General features: G+C 39.1%; 5 non-coding genes across 5 annotated transcripts; all 5 read left to right on the top strand.

Annotated features, from left to right (window-relative positions):
* The first annotated feature begins 2060 nt into the window (after nt 1-2060).
* Nucleotides 2061-2133, top strand: TRNAV-CAC (transfer RNA valine (anticodon CAC)). The gene has a single exon. It is a non-coding gene; the product is annotated as a tRNA-Val (tRNA).
* Nucleotides 2134-4672: 2539 nt separating this feature from the next.
* TRNAV-CAC (transfer RNA valine (anticodon CAC)) lies at nt 4673-4745 on the top strand. The gene has a single exon. It is a non-coding gene; the product is annotated as a tRNA-Val (tRNA).
* Nucleotides 4746-7278: 2533 nt separating this feature from the next.
* TRNAV-CAC (transfer RNA valine (anticodon CAC)) lies at nt 7279-7351 on the top strand. Its single transcript has one exon. It is a non-coding gene; the product is annotated as a tRNA-Val (tRNA).
* A 2847-nt stretch (nt 7352-10198) lies between these two features.
* TRNAV-AAC (transfer RNA valine (anticodon AAC)) lies at nt 10199-10271 on the top strand. Its single transcript has one exon. It is a non-coding gene; the product is annotated as a tRNA-Val (tRNA).
* Nucleotides 10272-12826: 2555 nt separating this feature from the next.
* TRNAV-CAC (transfer RNA valine (anticodon CAC)) lies at nt 12827-12899 on the top strand. The gene has a single exon. It is a non-coding gene; the product is annotated as a tRNA-Val (tRNA).
* The last annotated feature ends 241 nt before the right edge of the window (nt 12900-13140 follow it).

Here is a 13140-nt window from a genome sequence, read left to right as displayed (position 1 = left end):
ATATTTGCATCTCCTTTCCTAGCCTGCATATTTCACTATCTTACAGGCTGTATATAATAAGTATCAATTCAGGGGCCCTTCTTCTACTCAATTCACAACTGTTCTATCCCGGCATTGATAAGCAATCTACATCTGCTTCTGTTGTGTATTGGTTATCATGTTTACCTGACGTGTGAAAGCCCCATGTTTGACAGTGCGCGTTAATAAAGAGACCAATGATTTTTATTAAAAGTTGTCATGTGTTTTTGTTACCTTGCACCGGCCAAAAAGTGCCGGAAATGACTTCATTTGCAGTCACTTGAAAAGTAGGGATTCTCAAACAAATGGTAAGAGGTTGGAACAAATCTAAAGGAATGCATGGCATATCTATATGTATGTGTACGCAGGTATCCATATATAAAGATAGATAGATAGATAGATAGATAGATAGATAGATAGATAGATAGATAGATAGATAGATAGATAGATAGATAGATAGATAGATAGATAGATAGATAGATAGATAGATAGATAGATAGATAGATAGATAGATAGATAGATAGATAGATAGATAGATAGATAGATAGATAGATATTGGGAGAGAGAGAGCGTTAATATAAACTGAGACTTTATTTTCCATCAAGCTGTCTTTCCTTTCCTTCAGGAGCAGAATGTTCTGATCATCAGCGCTCCAGAATCTAGTGCTTGGTTGGCAAGCATCACACATTGTGATGTGTTAGCTAAGAGTTCCATGTCGTTCAGACTCATATATTCCTCTGTAGTTGTACCTTGGTGATTCAACAAAATGTGGCATCATAAGCAGCATTCTACTGCCATAGACTGGGCAGAAAAAACATTTAGAATTTCACTGAAACAGAAAAAAAGCATACTTAGGCAGAGCTTTCTGGACAGTAAGGACATTAGAGTAAGTGATGAATAAGCACTGCTTTTGTTAATTTACATAGGCAGAACAGAGACTGCTGGGAAAAGCCTGACATTAAAGGCATAGAAAATGCCTGCTTCTGGATAGAACACTAAGAAGGGTTGAAAGTTTTTTCTCTGACCCTGGCCACTCCTACAAGCAATCCTATGATAGTCAGAAGGACCCACCCTAAAAAGGAAGGGACAGCCATTTGGACCCTTTCCACCTTTTCTATATCTCACCTGATCGAGCCTGATCGAGCGCTGATTGAGCGGATTAGCACATGTACTTCTCATTTTGGGAAGGTATTGCTTAGCTTGCTACCAGCAGCTCAGTTATGTTATGATGTTAGAGGCTTGCAAGGAATGCTTTAGTCCTGCATTAGGCAGTTTTTATTGCTACTTGCATTCAAGGGAAAGATAATTAGCCAGAATCTGTGACCCAGTTATTAAGCTTGGCATTCCGATTTGCACAAAGGGAATAAGCATTTGAGAAAAAATGCAACATGTGTTTCTTATGTTGTTATGAACAGCTTTTTATTCTTTCTCTTTAGGGTCTAGCCACTGCAGAAATAGATAAATAAGTGCTGACTTCCTGTAAGACGTGTCCAATTCTGGGACAAAATAAAAGGGGACACTTATAAATGATAGTGATATCATTTGAGAAAGGGTAAGTTGACACTGAATTTCATGTGTATTCACAGACCAAGCATGAAAAAGTCCCTAGCATGATCTTCATTGCGTGCTTAGAGCTGGTATTAGCTTTTCAGAGGTGCGGGCCTTTCGAAGGCTCGTTGGTCTAGGGGTATGATTCTCGCTTTGGGTGCGAGAGGTCCCGGGTTCAAATCCCAGGGAAGCCCTTTCATTGGTGCTTTTTTAAAGTAGTATTGAAGTATGCATTTCAAAGCCAATATCAATTTTCTCTTTGCAGTAGTGGATGAATATTTGCTAGAGTCTCATGCTTTTAACCTTGCCCTGCCTGAGCAAATAGGAAACATTTCTCTTTAAGCATTTTGCAAAAATGCTGAACTTGCATGGCATATACAAGCGTTCAGCTAGGGCTGTCTGGGAAGGTTGCATGAAAGAAATCTAAAACCAGAGGCCCTTGGAATAGCCTGTTTTGAGAAGTTTCATCACAGAAGAATCAACTGTAGACATCTGTTTCTGTAGTGTAGTGGTTATCACGTTCGCCTCACACGCGAAAGGTCCCCGGTTCGAAACCAGGCAGAAACAGTTGTTATATTGTCTTGGCTGCAATGTTGAGAGGTGCTGTTTTGCCATGAAATTGTCCAGGCCCTGAAGATGGTTTCATGCAGACTCGTTCCAAGAAAGTGAATTCTCTTGAAAACACTAAAGTAATTGGCATGTGGATGTATCTGTTGATTCACAGACCTCATTTTTATAAGAGCCCTGCATTCTGTTCATTGCTCACCTAGAACATGCATTAACTTTGGGAATTGTTGGCACCAACAGGCATCTTAGTTTAGTGGAGTGTTTCTGGTGTTTAAGTGCAGAAGCCCTGGGCTCAATTCCTCGGTGACCCTTCTCAAGGTGATGATACAAATGCATCGTCACCTTTACGTTTAATGTCAGAATTGTTTATTTCTATTTGGTGGTGTATGAATGCTTGCAATAGTATGTTGATTTTTTCTAGCCTTGAATGAATAAAAGCAAATCACTCCTCTTTATGTATTTTTCTAATACATTGATATTTGCATCTCCTTTCCTAGCCTGCATATTTCACTATCTTACAGGCTGTATATAATAAGTATCAATTCAGGGGCCCTTCTTCTACTCAATTCACAACTGTTCTATCCCGGCATTGATAAGCAATCTACATCTGCTTCTGTTGTGTATTGGTTATCATGTTTACCTGACGTGTGAAAGCCCCATGTTTGACAGTGCGCGTTAATAAAGAGACCAATGATTTTTATTAAAAGTTGTCATGTGTTTTTGTTACCTTGCACCGGCCAAAAAGTGCCGGAAATGACTTCATTTGCAGTCACTTGAAAAGTAGGGATTCTCAAATAAATGGTAAGAGGTTGGAACAAATCTAAAGGAATGCATGGCATATCTATATGTATGTGTACGCAGGTATCCATATATAAAGATAGATAGATAGATAGATAGATAGATAGATAGATAGATAGATAGATAGATAGATAGATAGATAGATAGATAGATAGATAGATAGATAGATAGATAGATAGATAGATAGATAGATAGATAGATAGATAGATAGATAGATAGATAGATAGATAGATAGATAGATAGATAGATAGATATTGGGAGAGAGAGAGCGTTAATATAAACTGAGACTTTATTTTCCATCAAGCTGTCTTTCCTTTCCTTCAGGAGCAGAATGTTCTGATCATCAGCGCTCCAGAATCTAGTGCTTGGTTGGCAAGCATCACACATTGTGATGTGTTAGCTAAGAGTTCCATGTCGTTCAGACTCATATATTCCTCTGTAGTTGTACCTTGGTGATTCAACAAAATGTGGCATCATAAGCAGCATTCTACTGCCATAGACTGGGCAGAAAAAACATTTAGAATTTCACTGAAAAAGAAAAAAAGCATACTTAGGCAAAGCTTTCTGGACAGTAAGGACATTAGAGTAAGTGATGAATAAGCACTGCTTTTGTTAATTTACATAGGCAGAACAGAGACTGCTGGGAAAAGCCTGACATTAAAGGCATAGAAAATGCCTGCTTCTGGATAGAACACTAAGAAGGGTTGAAAGTTTTTTCTCTGACCCTGGCCACTCCTACAAGCAATCCTATGATAGTCAGAAGGACCCACCCTAAAAAGGAAGGGACAGCCATTTGGACCCTTTCCACCTTTTCTATATCTCACCTGATCGAGCCTGATCGAGCGCTGATTGAGCGGATTAGCACATGTACTTCTCATTTTGGGAAGGTATTGCTTAGCTTGCTACCAGCAGCTCAGTTATGTTATGATGTTAGAGGCTTGCAAGGAATGCTTTAGTCCTGCATTAGGCAGTTTTTATTGCTACTTGCATTCAAGGGAAAGATAATTAGCCAGAATCTGTGACCCAGTTATTAAGCTTGGCATTCCGATTTGCACAAAGGGAATAAGCATTTGAGAAAAAATGCAACATGTGTTTCTTATGTTGTTATGAACAGCTTTTTATTCTTTCTCTTTAGGGTCTAGCCACTGCAGAAATAGATAAATAAGTGCTGACTTCCTGTAAGACGTGTCCAATTCTGGGACAAAATAAAAGGGGACACTTATAAATGATAGTGATATCATTTGAGAAAGGGTAAGTTGACACTGAATTTCATGTGTATTCACAGACCAAGCATGAAAAAGTCCCTAGCATGATCTTCATTGCGTGCTTAGAGCTGGTATTAGCTTTTCAGAGGTGCGGGCCTTTCGAAGGCTCGTTGGTCTAGGGGTATGATTCTCGCTTTGGGTGCGAGAGGTCCTGGGTTCAAATCCCAGGGAAGCCCTTTCATTGGTGCTTTTTTAAAGTAGTATTGAAGTATGCATTTCAAAGCCAATATCAATTTTCTCTTTGCAGTAGTGGATGAATATTTGCTAGAGTCTCATGCTTTTAACCTTGCCCTGCCTGAGCAAATAGGAAACATTTCTCTTTAAGCATTTTGCAAAAATGCTGAACTTGCATGGCATATACAAGCGTTCAGCTAGGGCTGTCTGGGAAGGTTGCATGAAAGAAATCTAAAACCAGAGGCCCTTGGAATAGCCTGTTTTGAGAAGTTTCATCACAGAAGAATCAACTGTAGACATCTGTTTCTGTAGTGTAGTGGTTATCACGTTCGCCTCACACGCGAAAGGTCCCCGGTTCGAAACCAGGCAGAAACAGTTGTTATATTGTCTTGGCTGCAATGTTGAGAGGTGCTGTTTTGCCATGAAATTGTCCAGGCCCTGAAGATGGTTTCATGCAGACTCGTTCCAAGAAAATGAATTCTCTTGAAAACACTAAAGTAATAGGCATGTGGATGTATCTGTTGATTCACAGACCTCGCTTTCATAAGAGCCCTGCATTCTGTTCATTGCTCACCTAGAACATGCATTAACTTTGGGAATTGTTGGCACCAACAGGCATCTTAGTTTAGTGGAGTGTTTCTGGTGTTTAAGTGCAGAAGCCCTGGGCTCAATTCCTCGGTGACCCTTCTCAAGGTGATGATACAAATGCATCGTCACCTTTACGTTTAATGTCAGAATTGTTTATTTCTATTTGGTGGTGTATGAATGCTTGCAATAGTATGTTGATTTTTTCTAGCCTTGAATGAATAAAAGCAAATCACTCCTCTTTATGTATTTTTCTAATACATTGATATTTGCATCTCCTTTCCTAGCCTGCATATTTCACTATCTTACAGGCTGTATATAATAAGTATCAATTCAGGGGCCCTTCTTCTACTCAATTCACAACTGTTCTATCCCGGCATTGATAAGCAATCTACATCTGCTTCTGTTGTGTATTGGTTATCATGTTTACCTGACGTGTGAAAGCCCCATGTTTGACAGTGCGCGTTAATAAAGAGACCAATGATTTTTATTAAAAGTTGTCATGTGTTTTTGTTACCTTGCACCGGCCAAAAAGTGCCGGAAATGACTTCATTTGCAGTCACTTGAAAAGTAGGGATTCTCAAACAAATGGTAAGAGGTTGGAACAAATCTAAAGGAATGCATGGCATATCTATATGTATGTGTACGCAGGTATCCATATATAAAGATAGATAGATAGATAGATAGATAGATAGATAGATAGATAGATAGATAGATAGATAGATAGATAGATAGATAGATAGATAGATAGATAGATAGATAGATAGATAGATAGATAGATAGATAGATAGATAGATAGATAGATAGATAGATAGATAGATAGATAGATAGATAGATAGATAGATATTGGGAGAGAGAGAGCGTTAATATAAACTGAGACTTTATTTTCCATCAAGCTGTCTTTCCTTTCCTTCAGGAGCAGAATGTTCTGATCATCAGCGCTCCAGAATCTAGTGCTTGGTTGGCAAGCATCACACATTGTGATGTGTTAGCTAAGAGTTCCATGTCGTTCAGACTCATATATTCCTCTGTAGTTGTACCTTGGTGATTCAACAAAATGTGGCATCATAAGCAGCATTCTACTGCCATAGACTGGGCAGAAAAAACATTTAGAATTTCACTGAAACAGAAAAAAAGCATACTTAGGCAGAGCTTTCTGGACAGTAAGGACATTAGAGTAAGTGATGAATAAGCACTGCTTTTGTTAATTTACATAGGCAGAACAGAGACTGCTGGGAAAAGCCTGACATTAAAGGCATAGAAAATGCCTGCTTCTGGATAGAACACTAAGAAGGGTTGAAAGTTTTTTCTCTGACCCTGGCCACTCCTACAAGCAATCCTATGATAGTCAGAAGGACCCACCCTAAAAAGGAAGGGACAGCCATTTGGACCCTTTCCACCTTTTCTATATCTCACCTGATCGAGCGCTGATTGAGCGGATTAGCACATGTACTTCTCATTTTGGGAAGGTATTGCTTAGCTTGCTACCAGCAGCTCAGTTATGTTATGATGTTAGAGGCTTGCAAGGAATGCTTTAGTCCTGCATTAGGCAGTTTTTATTGCTACTTGCATTCAAGGGAAAGATAATTAGCCAGAATCTGTGACCCAGTTATTAAGCTTGGCATTCCGATTTGCACAAAGGGAATAAGCATTTGAGAAAAAATGCAACATGTGTTTCTTATGTTGTTATGAACAGCTTTTTATTCTTTCTCTTTAGGGTCTAGCCACTGCAGAAATAGATAAATAAGTGCTGACTTCCTGTAAGACGTGTCCAATTCTGGGACAAAATAAAAGGGGACACTTATAAATGATAGTGATATCATTTGAGAAAGGGTAAGTTGACACTGAATTTCATGTGTATTCACAGACCAAGCATGAAAAAGTCCCTAGCATGATCTTCATTGCGTGCTTAGAGCTGGTATTAGCTTTTCAGAGGTGCGGGCCTTTCGAAGGCTCGTTGGTCTAGGGGTATGATTCTCGCTTTGGGTGCGAGAGGTCCCGGGTTCAAATCCCAGGGAAGCCCTTTCATTGGTGCTTTTTTAAAGTAGTATTGAAGTATGCATTTCAAAGCCAATATCAATTTTCTCTTTGCAGTAGTGGATGAATATTTGCTAGAGTCTCATGCTTTTAACCTTGCCCTGCCTGAGCAAATAGGAAACATTTCTCTTTAAGCATTTTGCAAAAATGCTGAACTTGCATGGCATATACAAGCGTTCAGCTAGGGCTGTCTGGGAAGGTTGCATGAAAGAAATCTAAAACCAGAGGCCCTTGGAATAGCCTGTTTTGAGAAGTTTCATCACAGAAGAATCAACTGTAGACATCTGTTTCTGTAGTGTAGTGGTTATCACGTTCGCCTCACACGCGAAAGGTCCCCGGTTCGAAACCAGGCAGAAACAGTTGTTATATTGTCTTGGCTGCAATGTTGAGAGGTGCTGTTTTGCCATGAAATTGTCCAGGCCCTGAAGATGGTTTCATGCAGACTCGTTCCAAGAAAGTGAATTCTCTTGAAAACACTAAAGTAATTGGCATGTGGATGTATCTGTTGATTCACAGACCTCACTTTTATAAGAGCCCTGCATTCTGTTCATTGCTCACCTAGAACATGCATTAACTTTGGGAATTGTTGGCACCAACAGGCATCTTAGTTTAGTGGAGTGTTTCTGGTGTTTAAGTGCAGAAGCCCTGGGCTCAATTCCTCGGTGACCCTTCTCAAGGTGATGATACAAATGCATTGTCACCTTTACATTTAATGTCAGAATTGTTTATTTCTATTTGGTGGTGTATGAATGCTTGCAATAGTATGTTGATTTTTTCTAGCCTTGAATGAATAAAAGCAAATCACTCCTCTTTATGTATTTTTCTAATACATTGATATTTGCATCTCCTTTCCTAGCCTGCATTTTTCACTATCTTACAGGCTGTATATAATAAGTATCAATTCAGGGGCCCTTCTTCTACTCAATTCACAACTGTTCTATCCCGGCATTGATAAGCAATCTACATCTGCTTCTGTTGTGTATTGGTTATCATGTTTACCTGGCGTGTGAAAGCCCCATGTTTGACAGTGCGCGTTAATGAAGAGACCAATGATTTTTATTAAAAGTTGTCATGTGTTTTTGTTACCTTGCACCGGCCAAAAAGTGCCGGAAATGACTTCATTTGCAGTCACTTGAAAAGTAGGGATTCTCAAATAAATGGTAAGAGGTTGGAACAAATCTAAAGGAATGCATGGCATATCTATATGTATGTGTACGCAGGTATCCATATATAAAGATAGATAGATAGATAGATAGATAGATAGATAGATAGATAGATAGATAGATAGATAGATAGATAGATAGATAGTTAGATAGATAGATAGATAGATAGATAGATAGATAGATAGATAGATAGATAGATAGATAGATAGATAGATAGATAGATAGATAGATAGATAGATAGATAGATAGATAGATAGATAGATAGATAGATAGATAGATAGATAGATAGATAGATAGATAGATAGATAGATAGATAGATAGATAGATAGATAGATAGATAGATAGATAGGTAGGTAGGTAGGTAGGTAGGTAGGTAGGTAGATAGATAGATAGATAGATAGATAGATAGATAGATAGATAGATAGATAGATAGATAGATAGATAGATAGATAGATAGATAGATAGATAGATAGATAGATAGATAGATAGATAGATAGATAGATAGATAGATAGATAGATAGATAGATAGATAGATAGATAGATAGATAGATAGATATTGGGAGAGAGAGAGCGTTAATATAAACTGAGACTTTATTTTCCATCAAGCTGTCTTTCCTTTCCTTCAGGAGCAGAATGTTCTGATCATCAGCGCTCCAGAATCTAGTGCTTGGTTGGCAAGCATCACACATTGTGATGTGTTAGCTAAGAGTTCCATGTCGTTCAGACTCATATATTCCTCTGTAGTTGTACCTTGGTGATTCAACAAAATGTGGCATCATAAGCAGCATTCTACTGCCATAGACTGGGCAGAAAAAACATTTAGAATTTCACTGAAAAAGAAAAAAAGCATACTTAGGCAAAGCTTTCTGGACAGTAAGGACATTAGAGTAAGTGATGAATAAGCACTGCTTTTGTTAATTTACATAGGCAGAACAGAGACTGCTGGGAAAAGCCTGACATTAAAGGCATAGAAAATGCCTGCTTCTGGATAGAACACTAAGAAGGGTTGAAAGTGTTTTCTCTGACCCTGGCCACTCCTACAAGCAATCCTATGATAGTCAGAAGGACCCACCCTAAAAAGGAAGGGACAGCCATTTGGACCCTTTCCACCTTTTCTATATCTCACCTGATCGAGCCTGATCGAGCGCTGATTGAGCGGATTAGCACATGTACTTCTCATTTTGGGAAGGTATTGCTTAGCTTGCTACCAGCAGCTCAGTTATGTTATGATGTTAGAGGCTTGCAAGGAATGCTTTAGTCCTGCATTAGGCAGTTTTTATTGCTACTTGCATTCAAGGGAAAGATAATTAGCCAGAATCTGTGGCCCAGTTATTCAGCTTGGCATTCCGATTTGCACAAAGGGAATAAGCATTTGAGAAGAAATGCAACATGTGTTTCTTATGTTGTTATGAACAGCTTTTTATTCTTTCTCTTTAGGGTCTAGCCACTGCAGAAATAGATAAATAAGTGCTGACTTCCTGTAAGACGTGTCCAATTCTGGGACAAAATAAAAGGGGACACTTATAAATGATAGTGATATCATTTGAGAAAGGGTAAGTTGACACTGAATTTCATGTGTATTCACAGACCAAGCATGAAAAAGTCCCTAGCATGATCTTCATTGCGTGCTTAGAGCTGGTATTAGCTTTTCAGAGGTGCGGGCCTTTCGAAGGCTCGTTGGTCTAGGGGTATGATTCTCGCTTTGGGTGCGAGAGGTCCCGGGTTCAAATCCCAGACGAGCCCTTTCATTGGTGCTTTTTTAAAGTAGTATTGAAGTATGCATTTCAAAGCCAATATCAATTTTCTCTTTGCAGTAGTGGATGAATATTTGCTAGAGTCTCATGCTTTTAACCTTGCCCTGCCTGAGCAAATAGGAAACATTTCTCTTTAAGCATTTTGCAAAAATGCTGAACTTGCATGGCATATACAAGCGTTCAGCTAGGGCTGTCTGGGAAGGTTGCATGAAAGAAATCTAAAACCAGAGGCCCTTGGAATAGCCTGTTTTGAGAAGTTTCATCACAGAAGAATCAACTGTAGACATCTGTTTCTGTAGTGTAGTGGTTATCACGTTCGCCTAACACGCGAGAGGTCCCCGGTTCGAAACCAGGCAGAAACAGTTGTTATATTGTCTTGGCTGCAATGTTGAGAGGTGCCGTTTTGCCATGAAATTGTCCAGGCCCTGAAGATGGTTTCATGCAGACTCGTTCCAAGAAAATGAATTCTCTTGAAAACACTAAAGTAATAGGCATGTGGATGTATCTGTTGATTCACAGACCTCGCTTTCATAAGAGCCCTGCATTCTGTTCATTGCTCACCTAGAACATGCATTAACTTTGGGAATTGTTGGCACCAACAGGCATCTTAGTTTAGTGGAGTGTTTCTGGTGTTTAAGTGCAGAAGCCCTGGGCTCAATTCCTCGGTGACCCTTCTCAAGGTGATGATACAAATGCATCGTCACCTTTACGTTTAATGTCAGAATTGTTTATTTCTATTTGGTGGTGTATGAATGCTTGCAATAGTATGTTGATTTTTTCTAGCCTTGAATGAATAAAAGCAAATCACTCCTCTTTATGTATTTTTCTAATACATTGATATTTGCATCTCCTTTCCTAGCCTGCATATTTCACTATCTTACAGGCTGTATATAATAAGTATCAATTCAGGGGCCCTTCTTCTACTCAATTCACAACTGTTCTATCCCGGCATTGATAAGCAATCTACATCTGCTTCTGTTGTGTATTGGTTATCATGTTTACCTGACGTGTGAAAGCCCCATGTTTGACAGTGCGCGTTAATAAAGAGACCAATGATTTTTATTAAAAGTTGTCATGTGTTTTTGTTACCTTGCACCGGCCAAAAAGTGCCGGAAATGACTTCATTTGCAGTCACTTGAAAAGTAGGGATTCTCAAACAAATGGTAAGAGGTTGGAACAAATCTAAAGGAATGCATGGCATATCTATATGTATGTGTACGCAGGTATCCATATATAAAGATAGATAGATAGATAGATAGATAGATAGATAGATAGATAGATAGATAGATAGATAGATAGATAGATAGATAGATAGATAGATAGATAGATAGATAGATAGATAGATAGATAGATAGATAGATAGATAGATAGATAGATAGATAGATAGATAGATAGATAGATAGATAGATAGATAGATAGATAGATAGATATTGGGAGAGAGAGAGCGTTAATATAAACTGAGACTTTATTTTCCATCAAGCTGTCTTTCCTTTCCTTCAGGAGCAGAATGTTCTGATCATCAGCGCTCCAGAATCTAGTGCTTGGTTGGCAAGCATCACACATTGTGATGTGTTAGCTAAGAGTTCCATGTCGTTCAGACTCATATATTCCTCTGTAGTTGTACCTTGGTGATTCAACAAAATGTGGCATCATAAGCAGCATTCTACTGCCATAGACTGGGCAGAAAAAACATTTAGAATTTCACTGAAACAGAAAAAAAGCATACTTAGGCAGAGCTTTCTGGACAGTAAGGACATTAGAGTAAGTGATGAATAAGCACTGCTTTTGTTAATTTACATAGGCAGAACAGAGACTGCTGGGAAAAGCCTGACATTAAAGGCATAGAAAATGCCTGCTTCTGGATAGAACACTAAGAAGGGTTGAAAGTTTTTTCTCTGACCCTGGCCACTCCTACAAGCAATCCTATGATAGTCAGAAGGACCCACCCTAAAAAGGAAGGGACAGCCATTTGGACCCTTTCCACCTTTTCTATATCTCACCTGATCGAGCCTGATCGAGCGCTGATTGAGCGGATTAGCACATGTACTTCTCATTTTGGGAAGGTATTGCTTAGCTTGCTACCAGCAGCTCAGTTATGTTATGATGTTAGAGGCTTGCAAGGAATGCTTTAGTCCTGCATTAGGCAGTTTTTATTGCTACTTGCATTCAAGGGAAAGATAATTAGCCAGAATCTGTGACCCAGTTATTAAGCTTGGCATTCCGATTTGCACAAAGGGAATAAGCATTTGAGAAAAAATGCAACATGTGTTTCTTATGTTGTTATGAACAGCTTTTTATTCTTTCTCTTTAGGGTCTAGCCACTGCAGAAATAGATAAATAAGTGCTGACTTCCTGTAAGACGTGTCCAATTCTGGGACAAAATAAAAGGGGACACTTATAAATGATAGTGATATCATTTGAGAAAGGGTAAGTTGACACTGAATTTCATGTGTATTCACAGACCAAGCATGAAAAAGTCCCTAGCATGATCTTCATTGCGTGCTTAGAGCTGGTATTAGCTTTTCAGAGGTGCGGGCCTTTCGAAGGCTCGTTGGTCTAGGGGTATGATTCTCGCTTTGGGTGCGAGAGGTCCCGGGTTCAAATCCCAGGGAAGCCCTTTCATTGGTGCTTTTTTAAAGTAGTATTGAAGTATGCATTTCAAAGCCAATATCAATTTTCTCTTTGCAGTAGTGGATGAATATTTGCTAGAGTCTCATGCTTTTAACCTTGCCCTGCCTGAGCAAATAGGAAACATTTCTCTTTAAGCATTTTGCAAAAATGCTGAACTTGCATGGCATATACAAGCGTTCAGCTAGGGCTGTCTGGGAAGGTTGCATGAAAGAAATCTAAAACCAGAGGCCCTTGGAATAGCCTGTTTTGAGAAGTTTCATCACAGAAGAATCAACTGTAGACATCTGTTTCTGTAGTGTAGTGGTTATCACGTTCGCCTCACACGCGAAAGGTCCCCGGTTCGAAACCAGGCAGAAACAGTTGTTATATTGTCTTGGCTGCAATGTTGAGAGGTGCTGTTTTGCCATGAAATTGTCCAGGCCCTGAAGATGGTTTCATGCAGACTCGTTCCAAGAAAGTGAATTCTCTTGAAAACACTAAAGTAATTGGCATGTGGATGTATCTGTTGATTCACAGACCTCATTTTTATAAGAGCCCTGCATTCTGTTCATTGCTCACCTAGAACATGCATTAACTTTGGGAATTGTTGGCACCAACAGG

The sequence above is a fragment of the Lissotriton vulgaris genome, chromosome 8 (assembly GCF_964263255.1).
Source record: "Lissotriton vulgaris chromosome 8, aLisVul1.2, whole genome shotgun sequence".
Lineage (NCBI taxonomy): Eukaryota > Metazoa > Chordata > Amphibia > Caudata > Salamandridae > Lissotriton > Lissotriton vulgaris.
The sequence above is the reverse complement of the archived record's forward strand: the minus strand, read 5'-3'. Positions and strand labels throughout refer to the sequence as shown.